Source organism: Gopherus flavomarginatus, chromosome 1 (genome assembly GCF_025201925.1).
Source record: "Gopherus flavomarginatus isolate rGopFla2 chromosome 1, rGopFla2.mat.asm, whole genome shotgun sequence".
Classification (NCBI taxonomy): Eukaryota; Metazoa; Chordata; order Testudines; family Testudinidae; genus Gopherus; species Gopherus flavomarginatus.
The window spans coordinates 234,301,961-234,324,211 of NC_066617.1; the positions used below are offsets into that span (position 1 = coordinate 234,301,961).

The 22,251-nt window shown below is 38.7% G+C and overlaps 1 protein-coding gene across 7 annotated transcripts in view; it reads right to left on the reverse strand.

The window, feature by feature from the left end:
* FRMPD4 (FERM and PDZ domain containing 4) overlaps positions 1-22,251 on the reverse strand; it is a 478,200-nt gene that overhangs the window by 415,192 nt on the left and 40,757 nt on the right. The window lies entirely within an intron of this gene.

Genomic DNA, 22,251 nt, shown 5'->3' on the forward strand with positions numbered 1-22,251 from the left:
CAGTTTGCATTAGGCCCTTACTATTATTTTAGCAGAGACAGTGGTAGAAAATAGCACAAAAATGCCGATTACATTTTTCAGTGATGGAAACGTAGTCCCAAAAACCTAATGGATTCTGGACATGCACGCATGAAGCAGCTTTCAGAACTTGTGAGATTGGAAGACTCCTCAGATACTATAAAGTATCTGAACTAAAGTATCTGAAGTAAAGTTAACTGAACTATAAAGACAATCTAGCTGAAATAGCACCTGTTTGCCTTCCTCCTGGGAAGAAGACAAGACTGTTTGTGTCATTGGTGTCCAACAGAATAAGGTAAGACACAGTCCTACAGTAGGATGCCAACTGCCAGTTGGTCTGACACTCTGGAGACACCCACATATGGGTGTCCTGACTGAGAAATCTTTGGACTTACTAAATGTTCAGCACAAACACCCAAGAAGGGGAGGAACAGGAAATAAAATACACATATAAATTGAATTTCTTTACATCAATATTAGACAACAAAAGTTGTTTACTTCTTCAACATATTCTATTCTGGCTAACGTACTATAAACAGTTTTCAGTCCAAAGAAAATCTTACCATGCTTTCTCTACATATTCCCAGGCCTAACAATAAGGATGAAAAAAAAATCCTTCAAGCTCCTAACCCTGTTTTTTGTGAAAAAGGGAAATTAAAGAAGGAGAAATATTTGAATAGCCATTGAAAAACTATTTCCTCACAGATTATTGAAGCAATAGAAACTCCTGGAAAAAAAATCAAAAGCTGCAGTTGCTGTTCTGAAATTAAACTTACATTATGGCCAGCTTCTTTCTGCACTGTAACAAAATCTCTGATATCTAAATCTTTGATATTTGGCTCTAACTTCTTGCCTTGAAAGCTAGATCTGACAGCTCACTATCTTTTAATTTATAGGTACTTTTCCCTGGTACTTTCCTCTGCTACATGCTATGTATTTATACACATTACTCTTCAGAAAGATGATTGTTTGAGACAGCATAAACAACACATGCAAGTCAAACTTAAAGAAAGAGCAGCCAGAGAAGGAGTACAAGTCTGATAAACAAACAGCTTTGCCAGAGTGAACCCAACCACTCAACTGAATAATTCTGCCACATACATATAGTAACTTATATCCACTTTTACTAGTAATCAAATCAGACTTTCATCTCATCGCTTTACACAGGGAAGAAAAAGAGAAAAAACATAGACTAAAGACAGACAGCTCATGTAGAATTTAGGAACAGAAGAGTACACAAGAACAAGACTATGGTGGCAAACATGACGAGGCATCCAGTGGCAACCCTTCCACTGACACTGGAAATTGACATGCAAGTCATGAGAACAGCCTTCTTGTTTTTAGGAGATCAGTATGAGTTCATCCCTTGGAGATCAATATGAACCCACTACTTAGGTCTGTTAAGTTCTCATATCTGCCAATTTCAAAAAAAAAACCAAAAATTTCGTGGCTTACAAAGAATAATTTGGAGATGAATTAGACCTGCACTCAACTGGGCCTGTTTATTTCACCTGGGCTTTTTAAGAGAGGTAAGAGAGTCAAACAAAACATTTCATTTTGTTTATGTAAGAATCCATGAGACCAAACTCAGCTCTGCACAGCATAGGACAACTGACATTCGCATGTTGCCATTAGGAGGGAATGCAGAGCCACCTCCCAAGAGCATAGTGGAGATTAGGTGCGCAGGAAGTACTGCCCAAAGGGTCTAGAGCAGTGGTTCTCGCAGGTCTCCCACGGGAGGTGCAGGAATGTGTCAAGAGACGCAAGCTGTGTGGGGTTTGGGGTTTTTAAGAGCTCTGGCTGTCAGACCCAGGTGACTGGCGCTCATGCAGAACGGCCATACATACCCAGGAGGTGGGGATAAAGGAGACAGCTGGATAAAGCAACCCGTGCTCCCCTTCCCCACCCACATTCCCTCACCAGTAGGCAACCTGGGCTCAAGTTCTCCTCCCTTCCCCCAATCCTTCACCTGGAGGCGGCAAGGCTCTGGCTGTCAGCCCCAGGGTGGCAGCAGCAGCACAGAAGTAAGGGTGAAAAGTGATACTGACAAATATCACTGTGCACATTGCCACCCTTACTTCCACACTGCTGCTGGTGTGGCGCTGCCTTCAGAGCAGTGTGCCCAGCCTGCAGCCACTGCACTCCACTCTGCCTTCAGAGCTGAGTGGTGAGATACGTACTTGTGCGGGCAGGTGTAAATGAGTACAGACACAAAGAAGGTGGGCCCCATCAAATAAGTTTGAGAACCACCGGTCTAGAGAGACAGCATCCTATGAGCCTCTGATTGGCCCATGCTCACTATTTAACCCTGGGAGGTTGTCCAGGAAGTTGTCTGGGCAACCACCCAGACTTCTTCAAACTACTGCTTGCTTCTGATCTCGAGTCTCTGACCCCAGCCTGCCTCTGACCCTGCCTCCCAATTCCAGTTTGGTGCTATCTCCAGTCTCTGACCCTAGGCTTACTCTGACTTGCTACGAATCGCAGCTCTGGCTATTACTCTGATCCCTGCTCACTGACTACTGCCTCATGGCTGTCATTGTCTTGATGACACCAGCCCAGCTGTGTCCACTAGGCCAGACAGCCTATACCCCAGTCCTTTACAGTTGGAGGGCTTTTTATTTTAAAAAAGTAACAAAAATCAAGTAAAATTTGAAACAAAACACTTCAAAAGATGAAACATTTTGTTTTGAAAATGTTTAAATGGAACATTTAGACTTCTGGGGATTTTTTTTTCTCTGAGCTGAAACAATCTGGTGAATTTGACACAAATTCACAAAACATTTCTGTCAACCCGAACCGGCATTCTCTGGCAAAAAAAAAAAAAAAAAAAAATCAGTCAAAAAATTTCACTCGTCTCTAGTAGGAGAATTGAGCTATAAACTAGTGTATGGGCGTCTTAATCTTATTTGATTAAGAGCTGTTGCATGGCAGAGGGGGCAAGCTTACTAAGTTGAGCATTTGGTTTTATAACTTCCAATATTGGAAGGGCACTCAGAGACTACATATTAGACACCTTTATTTAAAACAGGAAATGGCCCACTCTGAGCTGACAGTGAACACTGACCCCAAATTCAGCAACGGAAGTCAGGGTTCTGCCAGCAAGTAGAGACCCTCCAAAGAAATATTTTCTTTGCACTGAGTTCTCCCACTCAAAGACTCTCTGGAACCTGTGAAGAGCTGGCTGTGTCAAAATGGACCCATTCTCTGTGGAGCTGACTTTATGGAACGCGACCACGCTGTAGCTGAGTGGGTAGAGCTGACTTCAGAGAAATGGACTAGGCAGTAGCAGGCCTGGTAGATCTGAATTCCCTGAGCAGGTCCTGTATCTGTTTACTCACTTTAAAGGGATATTAAGGAGCAAAAACCAAAAATGTTTAGGTACAGAAAATGGAATTTCATAACACACAGTTAAGAGACAAGATTTTCAGAATCTGAGTAACCTTAATGGAGCGTGATTTTCTGAAAATGGAATCTATTTAAGGACACAAGTTGGGCATTCAAAATTTGAATCATTCAAGATCACTAATAAATTTTGAACATCTTGGCTTAGAAGTAAAAATTGTTTTACCTGTGATATAGATTAATAGATAATAAGGCCAAAAGGAACCATTACAGTGATCTAATCTAACATCTTGCCTAACATAAAAAGGTAAAAATTTCACTCAGTAATTTTTGCATCAGGCTCAATAATTCAGAACAAGGGAATAATAATACTATCATCTCAAAAACATTGCAAACTATAAGCTAAGTCACTTTGTTTGCTCACCAGGTACAGAAAATATCCTTTTAAAAACATTTGCTTTTTTTTTGTTTGTTTGTTTAAGACATACTTTCTGCCAGTTTTGTGCCCTAATCTTCTCTTGACAATTAGCATCCATCAGCCTTGTGGATAGGTTTCATAATTGCATTGATAAGTAGAATCCAAAAGATTACATAATAAGATGATACCTCAGCAAAATGTTTGCACTTAGATTTCCATTTTATTCTATAACCTTAAACACAAATGTTCTTTTCTGCTCATTTGTATATATTTAATCTCTTCAAGCAATTAAGGCAGCATCTGTAATATCATGAGAGAAACAAGTTCAATAAACTTCTCTTAATGTATTTGCTCTCATTTACAAATAATTCCAAATGTATATGGAAGAAAATATAATCATATTTCACAGTGAAATCTAACAATCATTTGTCTTCAGGAAAATGTATGAAATAAACAATATGAAAACCATTATATAAGATCCTGATCCTATACTTCAGGAAAGCTTAAACAAATAACCAGCGTTTCATCATCTATCATATTTCACTTCTCATTTTGTTTGTAATCATCCTCTTCCCAGAATAGAGGAGATTGCCTCCCCACTCCCCAACATTTGTATCTAATGAGGATGAAATACTTACATGAAAAAGTATCCAAAAAAGGTATCAGTTATTCTGATGATTTTCCTCCCTCTTCACAAAAAAAATGAGAGTTTTGTTTCCACTTGCTTCTCTAAAGAACACTTTCCTTTGAAGTTCAGCATAGGATGAACAAAAATTGTATACACATGCACTCTACATTACCTAACATTCTTCTGTTACGATGGTTATCTGCAAATTCTAGTTTGAGTGTTGACCAAATGTTGGTGATATTCACTGTTACTATTATCACTGATAATTAACTAAAAATGCATCTAACTTTTCATATGCACTGTTGTTGTAGTCATACACCCAGAGTATTAGAGACGAGGTGGCTGAGGTAATATATATTTTATTGGACCAACTTCTGTTGGTGAAAAAGACAGGTTTTTCATCATTTATCCTCCCAGAAACAAGCAAAACAGCAGGAGGACAGTGTGAATGCATCAGTCAAAAAGTATAATATAAAGCTTTAAATAACAACCACGTGCAGGGATATAATAGGCCAGGGGAGGCTCTGCCTCCCCTGACACTGACGCTGGAGCTGATTGTGGGTCTGGGTGGGGAAGTTTTTGCTTTATTATGCCCATGCAGATTCCAGGGTGCCTGAGGAGGCAGTATGTACTATTTAGTTTCCCAGGTTCATCAGTAATCTCCCTGACTCCAGAGAGATTACTGATGAACCCAGGAAGCTGAGTAGCAGATACCACTGCCTCAGCTGCCCCAGAACCTGCATGGGGCATATCTAAAGCTCAGATTTGTCTTCCAGAAGAGACGCTGTGGCTTTTCCTGTGTGTCTTGGGGTCTGGAGAGGGGAGACACAGTGCAGCTGCAGCTGGCCTGGGGTTCCTCCAGGCAAGTGAAGATGGGTCAGGGCTCCTCCGGGCAGCTGGGGCGGGGAGGGTTTTGGCCAGCCCAGGGCACCTCAAGCCAGGGGGGGAGGGAGAGGGGCTCATTGCTCCGGCCATGGGTGGGGCAAGGGGTTGTTGGGGGTCCAGCCCGAGCAGGGGTGCAGGCAGAAGGGGCGGAGCCAGGGGTTATACTCCCTGAAGGGGGGGTTCCACCCGCCGCCCATGATGATAACCCGTTTGTCAAAAACCCAGTAATGAGTTGACATATTTTATATCAACAGGTCATAAAACAGCATCATGTGAAAGATAACATTCCAGGGCCAACGAGACAGAAGATGGTCACCATTTATGGCACTTTGTTCATAATGTTACAGAATAAATAAGTAAACAAACAAATACATAAATCTACTCAAAACAAAGGGGTATGTGGCATTCAAATACCATGGCAATAAACATTGTATAAATGCCTAGAAAGATAGATTAAACACAAAGAGCAATAATTACTTGTGGGGGAATTCTGTGCCAAAAAGTTAAAAATTCTGCACACAATATTTTGAAAGAGTGCAAAATTCTGCATATTTTATTTGCCGATATAGTCGTGCCAATTTCAATTATTTTGGGAATTTATATCAAAATATCTGTCAGCAAGTAGGTCTGTAACAATACAGGCCAAAAAAAAAGATGCCTAAGAAGGAATCTATTGCCTGACTACTAACACAAAATTTTGAATAATGAATTTAAACTACAATACAGAAACATATTTCCCGCACCCCTCAGAAGATGTGCAAAGGTGTGGGGGAGTCGTGGGTAATAGAGGAGCTGAGGGAAAGGAAAGCAGACTGGGAGTGAACCTGGAGAGTTGTTGGGTGTTAGTGGGAGAAGTACTGAACAGTTTCTTTGGGGGCGGGGGAGGGACTGTTAGAGAGTTGGGGAGCCTCCCCCATGCATATCCTGGCTGATGCTGAGCCTCTCCCATTCAATCAAGCACATATGTCCCGAGCCCCAAGTGGCCCTGTAGCCTTCTCCCTCATCCCCATGTGGCTGGAGCCTCCCTACTCCCTTGTCCCTATGTGGCCCTGTAACCCTCCTCCCATTCAGCCCCTGGCTCAATGCTGTCACCCTACTAACTCCTGAGTCCACGCCCCAGTCTGTCCCTTCCACTAGCTCTTCTGAACCTCGGTCTGTGACCACCCACTCCCCACACTGCCTCCTAACCTGGTTCCACAGGAAGGCTGCTGTGATGAACACAGCCAACAGTTAGCTGTTATTGCCAGTCAGCTGGCTGTACTGGCACCACAGTGGCCTTTGTTGGGCAAAAAGTGGAAATGCAGCACTTCTTGGGCAGAAAGTATTTTCTGTGGGAAAAAAATTCTACACTGGATATGAATTCCGTGCATCCACTGTGGCACAGAATCCCCAGGAGTAAATAATGAACCAAGCAGCCTTGGCATCACACTACATATGGTCAGGATACAAAAGGCTGCCCTGTCATAACATATTCCCAGATTTGGACCTTAGCGTCCAAAATATGGGTGTTAGCATGAAAACCTCCAAGCTTAGTTACCAGCTTGGACCTGGTAAAGCTGCCACCACCCAAAAATTAGAATGTTTTGGGGCACTCTGGTCCCCCCAAAAACCTTTCCTGGGGACCCCAAGACCCAAATTCCTTGAGTCTCACAACAAAGGGGAATAAACCATTTCCCTTCCCTTCTCCCTTCCAGATGTTCCCTCCCTGGGTTCCTGGAGAGATACACAGAAGCAAGCTCCGTGAATCTAAACAGAGGGACTCCATCCTCCCTATTTCCTGTCCTAGAAATAGGTACCGAGAGAGAGAGCCAAGCTCCCCCCCACCCCCCTCCTTTACCCAGAGGGAATGTAAAATCAGGCTAGTAAATCTAACACACACAGATTTCCCCCTGACTTCTTCCTCCCACCAATTCCCTGGTGAGCTACAGACTCAATTCCCTGGAGTTCCTCACTAAAGAAAAACTCCAACAGGTCTTAAAAAGAAAGCTTTATGTAAAAAGAAAGAAAAATACATAAAAATGGTCTCTCTGTATTAAGGTGACAAATACAGGGTTAATTGCTTAAAGGAAATATGAATAAACAGCCTTATTCACAAAGAATACAATTTAAAACACTTCAGCAACTACACACATGTAAATACAAAAAAAAACAACCTTTTTGTACTTACAACTGGGAAACAGGAGATTAGAAAGGCAGGAAACAGAAATCCTCTCATAGCCGAGAGAGAGACAGGCACAAGACAAGAACAAAAGACTCACACACAAACTTCCTTCCACCCAGATTTGAAAAAGTCTTGTTTCCTAATTGGTCCTCTGGTCAGGTGTTTCAGGTTACTCCTTTCCAGTTAAAAGAACATTAACCCTTAGCTATCTGTTTATGACATGCCCTCAATATGATTCTTCACCCCCATTCTACCACACAAAAATAGCTGGTAGGGAGAGTCATTTGTCAGGAGTCAAAAGTTTCAGAATCAATTATACTAGCCCACTGGAGCTTCCTATACTTTATTGGTGTAAAGGAGAGTGATACAATGTGTCCAGAGTTACAAATCCAAAGCAATGTTAATTTCAATCTGATCTAATGTGGAAACATCTGGTGTTAATCTTAATTTATACTTTACAGTGAATAGCAAAGAGCCACCACAACTGTCTAGACAAGCAGACCACATTGCATTTGATCATCTGGGGGAAAAGTACTGCCATGGCAGGAATATCATTATCCCAACACTCTGTCAAGGAAATCACAATTTTACATTGGCACTCCCAGTACACATCTAGGGTTTGTCTAAACTAGGATAAAAGATACAGGCAGAGAGGGGGAAGAGAGCTAGAACATGGTAGCTCACATGTTCTACCTAACATACTGTATGACTCTAGTGTAGATTTGACAAGACTTCACCATAACCACCTACCGTGTGCTGAAGTACAACTTGTCAAGTGTACACTACAGTTTTAGAATGTGCTAGCTAACATGTTCTGTGTTTTATCCTAATCTAGGCATACCATTGACATAGCTTAACAAAACGACTTGCATCATAACCTAGGTTTTTTAGCTTTTTATCAGGTTCCCAAAGAAATCATTTCACATGTGTACAATTTTCAAACTACAAGCAAATAGAAAGATGGCCAATTTTTGAAATTACATTGACCAACGCTCACAAAAATACTGCCAGTTTCCCAAAGTTGTTTGAAAGATTGTACTGAAAACCATATCTGCAAAAGTCATTAACATATTTTACCTTTATACAACTCTAGAGATAAGAAGAGAAAAAAGTAGTTATTCCAAGTCTGTTCATTCATTTAAATGAGCAGCTGTGTCATACAACATTTTCCCTTCCAAATATTTGTTTAGCTCCTCTTTTATGTATTTTACACTAGTTTTGCCAATAGCTGCCTTCAAAAGTCTATTCCTTGCATTGACTTATCTCATTATAAAGAGCCTCATCTAAATTCCTTTGGTAGATGAGCTTTCCTTATTCTTCGTTTGATCCACTTGTTTCCCAGCATTTGGCACATCTCAAATAGCTCTGTGATAGACATCCTATTTATTTTAAATAGCCCATTCTACCTTACTTTGTCTTGGGTACATTTAGCGCTTTTATGCACATAGCCTTCCTGCACTTAAACCTTTTTTTATGAACAGGCTGAAGTTTATTCCTTCCATCAAATATTTACATAAGAGGTTCACTGTATCAAGAACTAATATAAACTGCTGCATAAACAATTTCATTCATTTACCCCTCCTTCAACTGCTTGAATATTAATCATATTTCAATCCATATTCATTTGAGATATTCCCTTATCAATTACTAGCTTAATGGGGGTTCTACTATTATTTACCCAGTCATTAATGGTTGGTACTCTCTGAAAGTGTTCTTTTCAATAAATCTGTTAAGCAAGCATTCATTTAAGTCGATTTTGATGTATTTAATATGGCATTAATCCTAATTTTCCTGTTAAAAGAATCTGAGTGGAATGTCTTTTGGGTGTCCATTCTGATCTCCTTTCTCCTATTCAATACTTCTTTTAAGAACCCTAAGTTAAAAGAAAAATAAGTAGCATCTCTGCCATAACAAAAATCGTGACTGCTGATGGCTAAAACACATATATTTTTGGTCTGTTTTCTGAGCCCTAAGAAATAAAGCAAAAAACTTGAGAGATTCTTTGGTTTTTCCTTGACACGTCATTGTTGCTGAATACATAACTCAGTAAAAGCTAAGGCTGCAGGAGGGAAGGAGGGGCATATCATGGGATTCACTACATTACACCACATTAAGAAAAACATAATCTTAAAATATTTACAAGTGATAATATATGCTGTGTTAAAACACACTAGATATGTGTATGCAAAAATAGTAAATGAAACCTCACATGAATCCTGAGATGAACTATAACTGCAAATTTAATTTATCAATTAATAGGATCAAGCAGGTAGGTAGAGACAGTTTTTTAAGATGTGTTACTGACCCTTAAATGTTTGTTCCCTCTTGCCTCACTGACAGGGAAACAATTTAATTTTAATGCAGTGCTTTGCAAAAATAAGGTAAGATTTATACCTCAGTTAATTTACCTCTTACAACACCGGTTTTATTTTTAAAAATAGTCTTCTATATAGTTTGTGCCTTTTGATTTTTATTTTTACCAATTTCTGTTTTAACTTTTGGGGGAGAATAAATAGGCATGACGGTATCTATATCTTATTCTTTTTAGTTATTTCCATTTTTAAAAAATTAATGTTGCTTAATTTCTTGTTTTCTGCAACTGTTCTGCAATATATTAAACACTTTCCCAAGCACAATAAAATCAAAATTAGTTGTAATCAGTATTTGCTTAACATTCTGTATCTTCTATATAAATCCACTCTGGATTCTACCTTCCAAATTGGACCAGCCTACAGTGGCCAGCAAAATCATGTTAGAACCAGAGATATCTGGAACTATGTGTAAAGTGCAGCTTCACTCTTACCATTGACAATTCAAAAGGCATTAATGGGTTTGAGGTTTATTCTGTTTCACTGACTAAGATCAAATGGCCTAGTTCACAAAGAGAGTGATGGTTTTCTAACTGTTAGCCATGCAAAATCACTGTGGAATCAGAGTCAAGCTGAGTTCCATCCGTCTCACACATCACCAAAAATAAAAATACTGTAGCCAAATTATGTCCTCGCTAATACCAGTACAACTCTGTTAGCCTTCAGGAGGGCTGCATGTATGTAAGTGAAAATATAATTTGACTCTCAGATCCCAAGATGAGTTTGCAGGGTACAAAGGTTAAACAAAACGAAACTCTCTCTTGCACATTTGTTCTACAAGTCGTTAAGGCACAATAAATAGGGAATCTCGTAATGTGTATAGTTAGATGTAAATGTAACTATGGATATTTCAGAAGTTATATTTTGACATATTACTTAGTAAAACATTTTGTAAGCATATTGCCTTTTTTAATTTATTACAGAATGGGATTTTCAAGAGCACATGTGCTTACCCTTAGCATGGGTTCTCCCTCACCTTCACTTCCTTTAGGGCACACTGGCACCATCCCCCTCACCTACCCACTGTAGGGAAGATGGGGCCCACCAGGATGGCCTCATTACCATCCATGATGTAGAAAGTCAATACCGGTATTTGAAACACTGCACCAGGAGAGGAGAGGGGGAAACGGGGGAAAAAACAGAATCACTAGGACCTGCCTTTTTTCATCTTTTCATGTTTTCTGCTGCAGCTTCAGGGAAGCCCAGTGACTGGCAAAAAGAATTCCACAAGCCTGCATCATCCTCCTTAGGAACACATCCAAGACTATGCTTACTTTCAGCCTGGTGGGGGGGGAGGAAGGGGGACATTAGCCTAGGAAGTTAACACAGTGTTAGAACAAAGTACTAATTTGATATTATATATAAGTATAGATGCACACACACACTGTGCATGGAAAATAAATTGTTGAGAAACTGGATTTTGAACTCAATGTTCCTCTAAAGCTCAGTTCTAATTCTGTTGAGCTAGATGGGGCCTAAGACCAAGGTTCCAATGACAGTATCAATAAAGTATAAGAAATTTGATAGTGCAGAATGTACAAGACCATTTTCTTAGCAAGTGAAAGTGAAAAAAAAAAGTTCATCCATCTTCCAGATGCTCCTGAGGGTAGAAAATAGAAAAGGAACAATCCCACAAATAATGAGAGAACCTCAAAGTCCCTTTCTGAAGAACACGCAAAGAGACCATCCTGGAAAAAGGAAAGAATAAAGCATGATGGCAGTTACCATTACTGGCCAGGATCATAATGCAGCTAGCACATTAATCAAGGAGATTTCCATGCAGGGATCAACAGCGTCATATTTCTCAATAGTTTTGAGTATGCACTGACTCCATCTTATTCGGTTTTGGTATTACCATAATTTACTAATGTGAGCAATCATAATTCTGCTCGTTTTCAAACACTTTTGGAACATGTTGAGTTCTTCGGAGGGATTACTCATATGAGTAGTCAATGAGAACATTCACAAGACTAAAGCTATGCATGTGCCCAAAACTCTTCAGGATTGGGTTACCATTAATAATTTCTAATGAACCTCTCATTCAAACAAAGAGAAGAGTGTGTCACGCCTATGCTACCATCTTTGGCTAGAAGCTGTTTACTACAAGAATGGGGACTACAAAGTATCACTGTGTACAGAAAAGCTAGGATTAAAAAAAATAAAGGTTTAGAGAGTTTTGCAGAAAACTTGATCAAGGATGACAAATCCCAACGTTTATTCACACCCATGATTTTTCCAATGCCAGAGAGAATGACAAACATCGGTATCAAGGCCCCACATACCATGCTGTAAACTGGAGCTAAATCCTGAGGCAAAAGCTCCCCAGCTTCTAAATGAGTTGCTGAATTATGCAGCAGTTCAAGTAAGTTTAAAAATTGCTGTTTCTATTTTGGGGGGGGGGGAAATGAATAGCAGTCATTTAAGCGTCCTAAGGTCCCCAGCCCCCTGGCAACTGGCATGGCAGACTGTCGTGGAGAAGGTGCTTTCAGGGTTTCTGGGTGTTTCTGAAACACGTTTCAAAAATGTTCCTGCAGTCAAATGAAATATTGCAGACATCTAAATCAGCAAGAAATTCCAGTTTGGACAAACTAACTTTTTTGAAGAGCTGAGTCTATTTCCCAGCCAGCTCTATTAATTATACTTATATCCATTAACTCTTTATTAACTGAATTATGTATGATTCTGTATGATGTCAGGCTAAATGGCCTAAAGTTACCCAAGTAATCCTGTTTGTTCTTTTTGAATATTGACAGAACAGTAGCACTCTTCCAGCCTTTGGAATCTCTCTAGTATTCTAAGATTTATTAACAATTAACATCAGCAAGTAAGAGGTCTCCTCAGTCAATTCTTTTAGGACTCCTGGGTGCGAGGTATTCGGACCTGATAATTTTAAAATGTTTATCCCTAAAATGTTTAACTTTCTCCTTAGTTGCTAATAGACTGGAAAGTACATAATCATCATAATGTGAAACAAGCATATCATCTTGTTCCTTTGCAAATACAGAAATATTTATTGAATGGCCGACACCTTTGCTAGGATTTCTTTTGTTTCTAAAACATTTCAAAAATTCCTTATTGTCTTTAGCCCTGCGAGCCATGTCTTTAGCTTACTTTATAAATTGTCTTTATACCTGTAATTTTTCATTTATTATATTGATTGCTATTTTCCCTTTTTAAAAAAATTCTTATTCCTGCCTTCACTTTCCACTGAACCATGATGGTTTTTAGCCAAATTTATCCTCTTTCTTGATTGTGGATTCTTGACTTTTTGGTCAACTAATAAACTCTTCTTAAAGAACTCCTACTTTTCATTCAATTTTTTCTTCTCTGACAGTTTTGCTCATGATTTTTCTCAGCTTTGGGAAATTAGCCATTTTGAAGCACCTAATGCATATATTACTCCTTGAGACTATCCCTTGTTTACCCATATTGAATACAATGAGGTCATGATGACTGGTCCTTAGGAACCACAAACTTCCAGGCAAGTGATTAATTTATCTTAATCCATTATAATGAGGTTCAAAATACAGTTACTTCATCGTGGGTATGGTACTTTTGTGTTAGAAAATCATCTATAATTTTTAGAATTGTAATGATATTTTACTAGTGGCTGCATGAGACCTCCAGCATGTGTCTCCCAAATTGAAGTTCACCATAACAACGATTTTTCTTTACATACAGGTGCTGATGGAGTAACTCATCCTGTTCTCTGGGTTTAATTTGGTGGTCTGTCACAGACTCCCACCAGCCATTGTTAGGTAGCACACTGATCCATATGCATTCAAGATCCTGTGGTTCTGAATTATCAATAACACTAAAACAGGACTGCCATTGACTTCAATGAGGCTAGGACGGTGGGCCTCAAACTTTTTCAGTCACACCCCCTCCTTACACCAGAAGTCGGGGCTGGGAATGGGGCCGCGGCCAGGATGGGGCCAGAGGCACAATCAGGCCAGGGGCCATGGCTGTGGCCGCAGTTAGGAGCAGAGCTACAACCAGGAGGAGGGCTGAGAGCGGAGCAGTGGCCGCAGTTGGGGCAGGTCTGGAGTAGAGCCTGGGGCAAAGTGAGACAGCCTGCGGAGGCTGGCCCAAACTCCACCACACATCAGACTAACAGGTCTCTAATTGTCTGGATCCCAATTTTTCCCTTTTTTAAAATGCAGGTAGGACATTAGCTAGTCTCCAGTCATATGGTATTACCCCAGAATGAATAGATGTAGTTAAAATTCTTGCTACTGGACTAGCAATTTCATGTGCCAATTCTTTTAGTATTCTGGGATGGAAATTATCCAGTCTGCCCAATTTGAGCACATTAAACTCTTTCTTTCCCCTCCTCAGATGTGATAACTTCCATTTCTATAAACCATTTCCATCAGCCATCCTGCCTTCATGACCATGTTCCATATCACCACCCTTATTGAAACCAAGCATTCATTGAGTTTTTGGGTATACGCAGATTATCTTTAATCTCCTTCCCATCCACACACCACAGTGGTCTAATCCTATTCTTCTTTCGTCTCTTTTTTTATTATACAGCTAAAAACCCCTATTATTTATTTTAATTTTCTTGGCAAGAGCTAATTCAGCTTGATTTTTTTTATCAACTCTCACTTTATTCCTACATTCTCTAACTTTCGAGATGTCACTTTCTTTGCTGATCAATCCCTTTTTCCATTCTCTCTAGGCTCTTTGCTTATACCTAAGAACTTTTTTGAAGGGTTTCATCCAGTTGGGGGTGAAGCTTTCCCTAGGGTGCAAACTTCAGACAGCTTTTTCTATATCTGATTTGAAGATTTTCCAAGCCTCCTCCACATTTAAGTCCTTGAGCTTTCCAAGCCAGTTGATTTCATTAACTAATTCCCAAAATCTTCCTTTTTGAAATAAAAAGCCACAGTTCATTTCCTCGTTTTGATTATCCTTACATTTAATTTAAACTGAATCCAAGGGTATTTCCTATGACCAGTTCTTCTACGACTCCTTACTACTTTCCAGAACTTAGTCTAAATTGCATCACCTCGTGTTGGTCCAGTGATGAAGAATACTGTCTGTCGCATCAAGGAATAACTGGAGCTACCAATATTAGTAGCATTTATTCACCAGTCTCTATCCTAATAGAGCCTCTTTTACAATCCTTCCGCAGTGACTTTGACCGAAACAGGCTCTTTTGTCCAAATGATCACTTATTTCTTTACAATTAACTGCTTCGTTGATGAACAATGCCACCTTTATTCCTATCTCACCTGAACAGCACATACCCTTCAGTATCAATATTTCAATCATGAGTTCTATTCCACCATGTTTCTGTAATCCCTATAATATACTGTTTGATCTCCTGCACCAGTAGTTCCAGGTCCTCTTTTTTTTATTTCCCAGACTCCTTGAATTCATGTACAAGAATTTTAGTTGTATGCCTCAGATCTCACAGAGTTTTCTGTCCAGATTAGGTAGTCCTTTCACTAACTGTAACACCTACCTACAATTCTAATCAATATTTTTAATTTCTTTCCACTTGCAGAAAATACTCCTACCTTGTGGTGTTCCATTATCCCTTACTATGTCTTCATTAAGCTGACTTTCCTCCTCTAGAGTAAACACGTGAAGACAGAGTGAACTGGATTGCATTCCTGGTCATGCATTAACCATGGTTAAGTTCCAACTACAATGCTGCCTTTTGCCCTCCCTTACACCTGTGCCACTTCTTTGAAAATGGGGTAGCAAAATATGGCCTTGCAGGATCTGTTTTACAGGGATGATGATGTATAAATCAGCAGTAAGACATTGTGACTTTCAGTTCAACTTGAGTTTGCAAGTAGGACTGTTAGAAAAACAACATTTTATTTAAATAATTTGTGCAAATTTGTTCTGAAAACCATCGAGACACAGACAGATTCTGATGGTGTCATTTTCGGACATTTTTCAAAGTAGAAGTACATGATAAACAAGCTAATGTTGGGTCATAAGGACTCCATTTTAACTGAGTTGTATTAGATACTGTATTTGCTCCTTGGAAATCTTACTCCCAAAGTTATTCATTTCTATTTTTATGCTGAACAACAAAAATGTTGGGATGATTCAAAATGAGGAGGAAATGTGAAACGAAAGCATGTTACTGTATCAGATATTCTCAGAGATCTTTTTAGCTCTGTAATCAGTGTCATTGCTCAGCAAATATTACTGGGTCAGAATAATAATCACTGAACTTTTCATTTTTAAAGATTTCAAAGTGAAAACTTTTCAAAAAGTGACAATCCATTTGAAAACAAAATATAAAATAGCCTGTACAAAGCTTTTGGGAACTAAAAAAAATGTAACAGTGAGACATGTATTGGTTACAATGAGCTTGTATTGGTCCTGCTTTGAGCAGGGGCTTGCACTAGATGATCTCCTGAGGTCTCTTCCAACCATAATATTCTATGAATAGAGGATATTATATGGATTCCACTAGCTTTAGGTGCTACTATCCATGAAGCTAATAATATGGTGTACATATCCAACTCCCTTTATGGGATCTTTTTATATTTCAAAGTGATGCCAACTTATTGCACAGAAACTATATTGTAGATTGTACACTGGTTTAAAAATCTCCCTACAATTGCACTAGATGTTTAGATACATTGTTTTGCTAAAATTATAATTTTGTCACCAATGTTTTCTTTGTACAGGGTATGTTAGTAGTTTGCTTCAGTATTACCCCATGTACAGTAAGTGTATTTACTTAATAGCCAGATCTGTGATTTAGAGCCTAGGCTTCTAAGTCACTTAGGTGCTTTTGAAAATTTTACTTTTAGCCTTTTCATTCGGTTAGCATATGAAACTTTAAAAGTTAGATCAGACAAAACTGTCAAGGTATAATGACAGGAGGAGAGATGGGCAAACAGGTGATTTTATTTTTGGTTTTCTCCAAAAACTTGGTGAAAAAAATTCTGTTTGCGTCAAACCAAAATAAAATATTCCAAAAATGTCAGTGAATCAAAAGTTAAGCAAAAAAAAAAGGTTCACTCAACATTTTGCTTTTGACAGATCAGCATTTTCCAATGGAAAAATATTACATTGGAAAAATTCCAACCAGCTCTAATAATTAAGGTTGTCAACATGGTTTTACTAAGGGTAGATTTGATTGACAGGCCTGACAAAGGAAATTCCAGGTTTGGTTGATAAAGGTAATTGCATACATGTAATATATTTAAACTTTTGTAAGACACCTGACTTAGTATCAGTGGACAGTCTGATTAAAACATTAGCACTAAACAATATCAGTAAAAAAATGTTAAATGGGTTAAAACTAGCTGACAGATCTCAAAAAATAATTGTCAATGGCAAATCATTGAATAGGGTGCATACTGCATTCCACAGGGATCAGACCTAGCCTTCACGCTATTCTATACTGCAGTGTTTCCCAAACTTGGGACGCCGCTTGTATAGGGAAAGCCCCTGGCGGGCTGGGCTGGTTTGTTTACCTGCCCCATCCACAGGTCCGGCCGATCACAGCTCCCACTGGCCACAGTTCGCCGCTCCAGGCCAATGGGAGCTGCTGGAAGCGGCGCAGGCCAAGAGAACATCATGTTACATCTTTCCTTACTAGCACAGGAGAGTTACTCTGAGACAATAGGAAAGCTCTACAGCACAAGTGCATGATTAGAGACAAGACACTTGCTAGCAGGTCTTACAGCTGAGCAGCTAGACGGAGCCCTGCAAGGGAGATTTTTGGTCCTAAGTCTATTGACAGATCAGCAAGAGCCACTGGCCTGGGTACCTGGAATGCAAGAAGTCAGTTTGCTGCTTCAGACAGAGCAACGAACTGCGGTCACTGGGAGCTGTGATTGGCCAGACCTGCAGATGGGGCAGGTAAACAAACCGGGGCTTTCCCTATACAAGTGGCATCCCAAGTTTGTGAAAAACTGCACTATTGCATCAATGATCTAGAAGTAAATACAAAATCACTGCTGATAAAATTTGTGGATGGCACAAAGATCTGCAGAGTGATAAATAATGAGGAGCACAGCGGGCAATAGTGAGTAGGAATAAGGAGGTGAGTTTACCGCAGCATTGGTGAGACTGATACTAGAATATTGTGAACAGTTTTAGAATCCACATTTTAAAAACGATGTTGCAAAAGTGAAAAAGTTGCAGAAAATAGCCACAAAAATATGTTGAGGTCTGCAGAAAATATCTTATTGTGAGAGACTTAAAAAAGCTCAATCTGTGTAGTTTATCAAAAAGAAGACTGAGAGTGAGTTGATTACAATGTATAAGTACCCTCAATAGGGAGAAAATTTCAGTTACTGAAGGGCTCTTTAATGTAGAACCAAGAACCAATAGCTAGAAGTTGAAGCCAGACAAATTAAAATAAATAAGAATTGTGCCTTAACAGTGAAGTTGATTGACCATTGGAACAAACTTGCAAGAAAAATGGTGGATTCTCCATCAGTTTTCCTATCAAGATTGGATGACTTTCTGGAGGATATGCTTTTAGTTAAACACAAGCTATTGGGCTCAATGTAGGTTTAACAGAATAAAATGTAATGGCCTGCGATATACTGGAGGTCAGACTAAATTACCTATATCATCTCTTTTGGCCTTAAACTCTATGAATCATTTGGTACTGATAAGATAAATAAAGTATTAGTAATAAATTCACACAGGATCAGTGACTGCTCCATTGGAAATAAATATCTTGGCTTCTCCATGACACATAATTCCCCTAAGTATTTCAGCCTTTCTGTGTAGCAGCAGGAGACCATTATCCTCTGACAACATGTTATTCCACTGATATTATCTCACTTGATTTTATATAATGGGGGGTAGGTGTAAAATTATTCCTCAGAAGGCTAGCTTTTATTCAGGTTTTAGTTCTCACATGCACATTATAGCAAATCCACATTTTAACTTTTTATTGCTTCAAATATTATAAATTTGAACAAGAGTGGCTTGGATGCAATATGAGTTTTGGTTAGTACTAAATGTGGCTAAAATTTAACTTTGCTAATAACTTTCTGTAACATTAGTCTTAATATTGTTTTAATAAAACTACATTCAAATTGTCTGATGTCATAATTGCAGAACCTAACACTAACTGACAACATTTATTAATTTCAGAAATAATTATTTTGGGCCAAAGAGAAAGTTCATCTCACAATTTGCCCTCATTCTGGCACTTCAGGCTTTTACATTATACCCATATCACCTCTACAGTATAGCTGTTAGCTTGACACTGCTCATCCAGATTACCTCTGCTTCTCAACCTGAAATAAAATGGGTTTATGTCTCTATGTTGGCACTTAATTATTTCATTTTATTTGAAGAGAAATGGGAAGACATAAAAGAGGGACAGTGAGATCTATCAGATGGTATAATAGCATCCAAAGAAAAGTGGCTGTAGCGCAAGGGCTTGGGACATTCAAATCAAGACTGAACAGAACATTGGAAAATAAACCATAAGGAAAAGAGATAGGCACAATCTGCAGTTTGGCTGTTAAATTTTTCAAAGTTCAGAGGTAATGCAGATGCACGGTTTCATTCTGGGCTCACCTCTACCATGAAACAAGCCCACTCTGGAATGAGGATACCTTTGTTACCTAAAAGGTTTCTATGGTCATCTCTATGACTGATCTCCCTCAAAATGTGGATAGTTCATTACAAAGTAATTTTCAGCATTCCACTTTAACTGTGTTCCTCTACCTCACACAGTAACAAAAATAGTGAACTGTTTTTTCTCTTCCTCTCTCACCTTGGTCACTCTCTTCAGCCGTATTAATCCTGAATTTTACCTAATGCCAAAAATTTAAGTTTAACATTTTTTCCAACATAATGCTTTCCCATATATATATATATATATATATATATATATATATATATATATATTAGAGAGAGAGAGAAATATTTAAATATCTTTGCTCATTTGAATTGTGCCTGGGAATCCCCTGGAAACATTCTTTTCCATATTGCTAATACTTTGACAAAGGCAGTTTTTGTCTCAGAGAACAGTCTTGCATTAAAGTCTCAATTAGCAACCAGATTCCATTGTGAAATACATCAGTATAAATTAATGTCATATTGTGCTAAGCTATGCTTGCCACCTGTTCAGAGCTTGCTATCTCTGGTTCCTAACCTAGACCACTGTGTTTTAGCAGTGCAGGCTTCACAGCTTCCTATCCAAATAGGTTTGTTACAGACACACAGTATAACAATGTCATTTTAAGCTACTGGGAAGAAAATGAGTGAAGCAAAGTAAATGTCAGAGCAACCTGAGGCCAAAAAATGAGCTTTGAAACTGTTATTGAGGTAATTCTGCAAAGAAAAGTCTGTCTCTTTTGAACTCCTATATTCTGATCCTGTCTGTTGCATCAGTACTTGAGATATGAATATGCAATTGAGACACTGCTTCATCATTAACAGTCTTGATGCAGACTTAATTCACCCAAGGCCTAATGCTACTGAAGTCAGTAGAATATTTATTATTCATTTCAAGGCTGAAGAATCAGGTCCCAAACCAGTGACATATTTAGCTGTTCCACAGAGCATTTAAAAAAGGCTGTTTAGTCCATACCAGAAGCAGCAACCTCCCTGTTCTTGGTCCCTCAGCCCTGCTTACATGCACAAGAAAATTAAATAAATCAGATTTAGTTAATCTGAATCAATTCATCAACTCTTTATGTACTCAGATTTGAAAGCTCCAGATTAACATACCAAGGGAACAAATATATCGAAAAAATAGTTACCACTTCACTCTTTTCTACACCTACTGACATACATTTCAATACATATACTCTATTATATAGCAGTTGTATTTATAAAGTCTTGCTGTACATGTAATGAACACACTATAGAATCTGATTCATTAAAAACAGATGGTGCACATTTTTTCTAGAGATCTTTAATACATCAGCCAGGATGTGGATTACACACACAAAAACATATTGGCACAGAAGAGAAGAGGCAATTTGGCAGGATCTAAACAAATGCAGATTAAAGTGTGCAAGCTCTGCTGCATATGAGAACCAGAATAAATAACTCATTAATATTCACAGAACAGATCCCAAGAGTTATAACTGGAATGTATGTGGATCCTTACATAATAAATAGTAGCACCCATCTTTTGGTAGAAAACTGATTAGTTATACTCTTCATTTTCAAATAATTATATTTTTTGTCACTAAATACTGGGATGAGGAGGAGAGTAGGAGGAAGTCTTATAGATTTTAAAAGTTGTAACAAAATGTGAAATCTCACTGCTGTGCAATATCTATTTTCCCTTAAAACACTAGAAAAAGGGGCATGTGTTTCATTGTCTGTAGGAGGAAATAGAGCAATTGTCATGATTAGTGAGCACATTTATAGACTGGAGTAAAAAGACACAAATAGCCTTAATAAATGTTTGGCTTTACAGGAAACATAAAAGTACTTTACAGGATATAAAAGTCAGACTATCTTCTGCTTTTGAGTTCCCCTTTCTTGTATTTCAGAGTAGTGAATGATTAAGGTATGTCACTTTACACAGAAAAAGACAAGGAACAATATACCACAACAACAAATTGTTTCAGTAGTAAAAGAATGTGCCTGAGCTCTCAAGGTAAGATTCACAAGAATCCTGCAAAAATTAGAACATTTTAATGATTTACTCCACATACCACATGCAGGCTATAATTACAAATAAAGCCTTTTCTTAAACCGTTTACTCTTCTCAATTAATTCTACAAGTGTCATTCTGTATGTTCCCCTTCTGCCCAGAAACTAGTGCAAACTCAGTAGCTCAGTGACAATTTGCAGAATCTGTCTGTACAACTTACGAATTCTCAGTGACATTGTGAAGTTGCTTTTAGGAAAATTGCTGCATCATGGAACGTCTCTGTGTCTATGTGCTTTCACCTTTGCTGACAAGTCTGTAAGCATATCTCTCCCAGACTAGATACAATTGACAGTAGTTAACCTTAGCAACTACTCTGACCAATTAATTTCTTTACTAAGGAGGCTGGCTGGAGTTGGGAGAAGCCACTTCCTCCAGCTAGTCTGCAGGAAGCTGGGGATTTATATTTTTGCAGAGTTGTAAAAAGGAAAATCCCCTATCTGAAAATTACAAAAACAAAATTAAATGGGCAACAGAACTCCCTTCCCAGACCCTCCAGATTTAACCCCATCCAAATCTGCTCTCCATAGCAGCCTGTCCCAACAGATGCATCTTCCAGCATGCCTTAAGGACCAATAAACCAGGGCTACATCAGACCAAGGGGAGAAGTAGAGGAGGGAGCTTGTTTCAGATTTGAGGGTCTACCTATAACAAAACTGTTATACTATCTGTATGACACTATTTATGATGATGATGTTTGACACGCCAACATTATATATCAGAAACACCAAGTCCAAGACATTTGCAACATCACTAGAATCCAATGTTAGTTTACAAGCATCTTTGTTCTACAGGTTTGTTTTATTA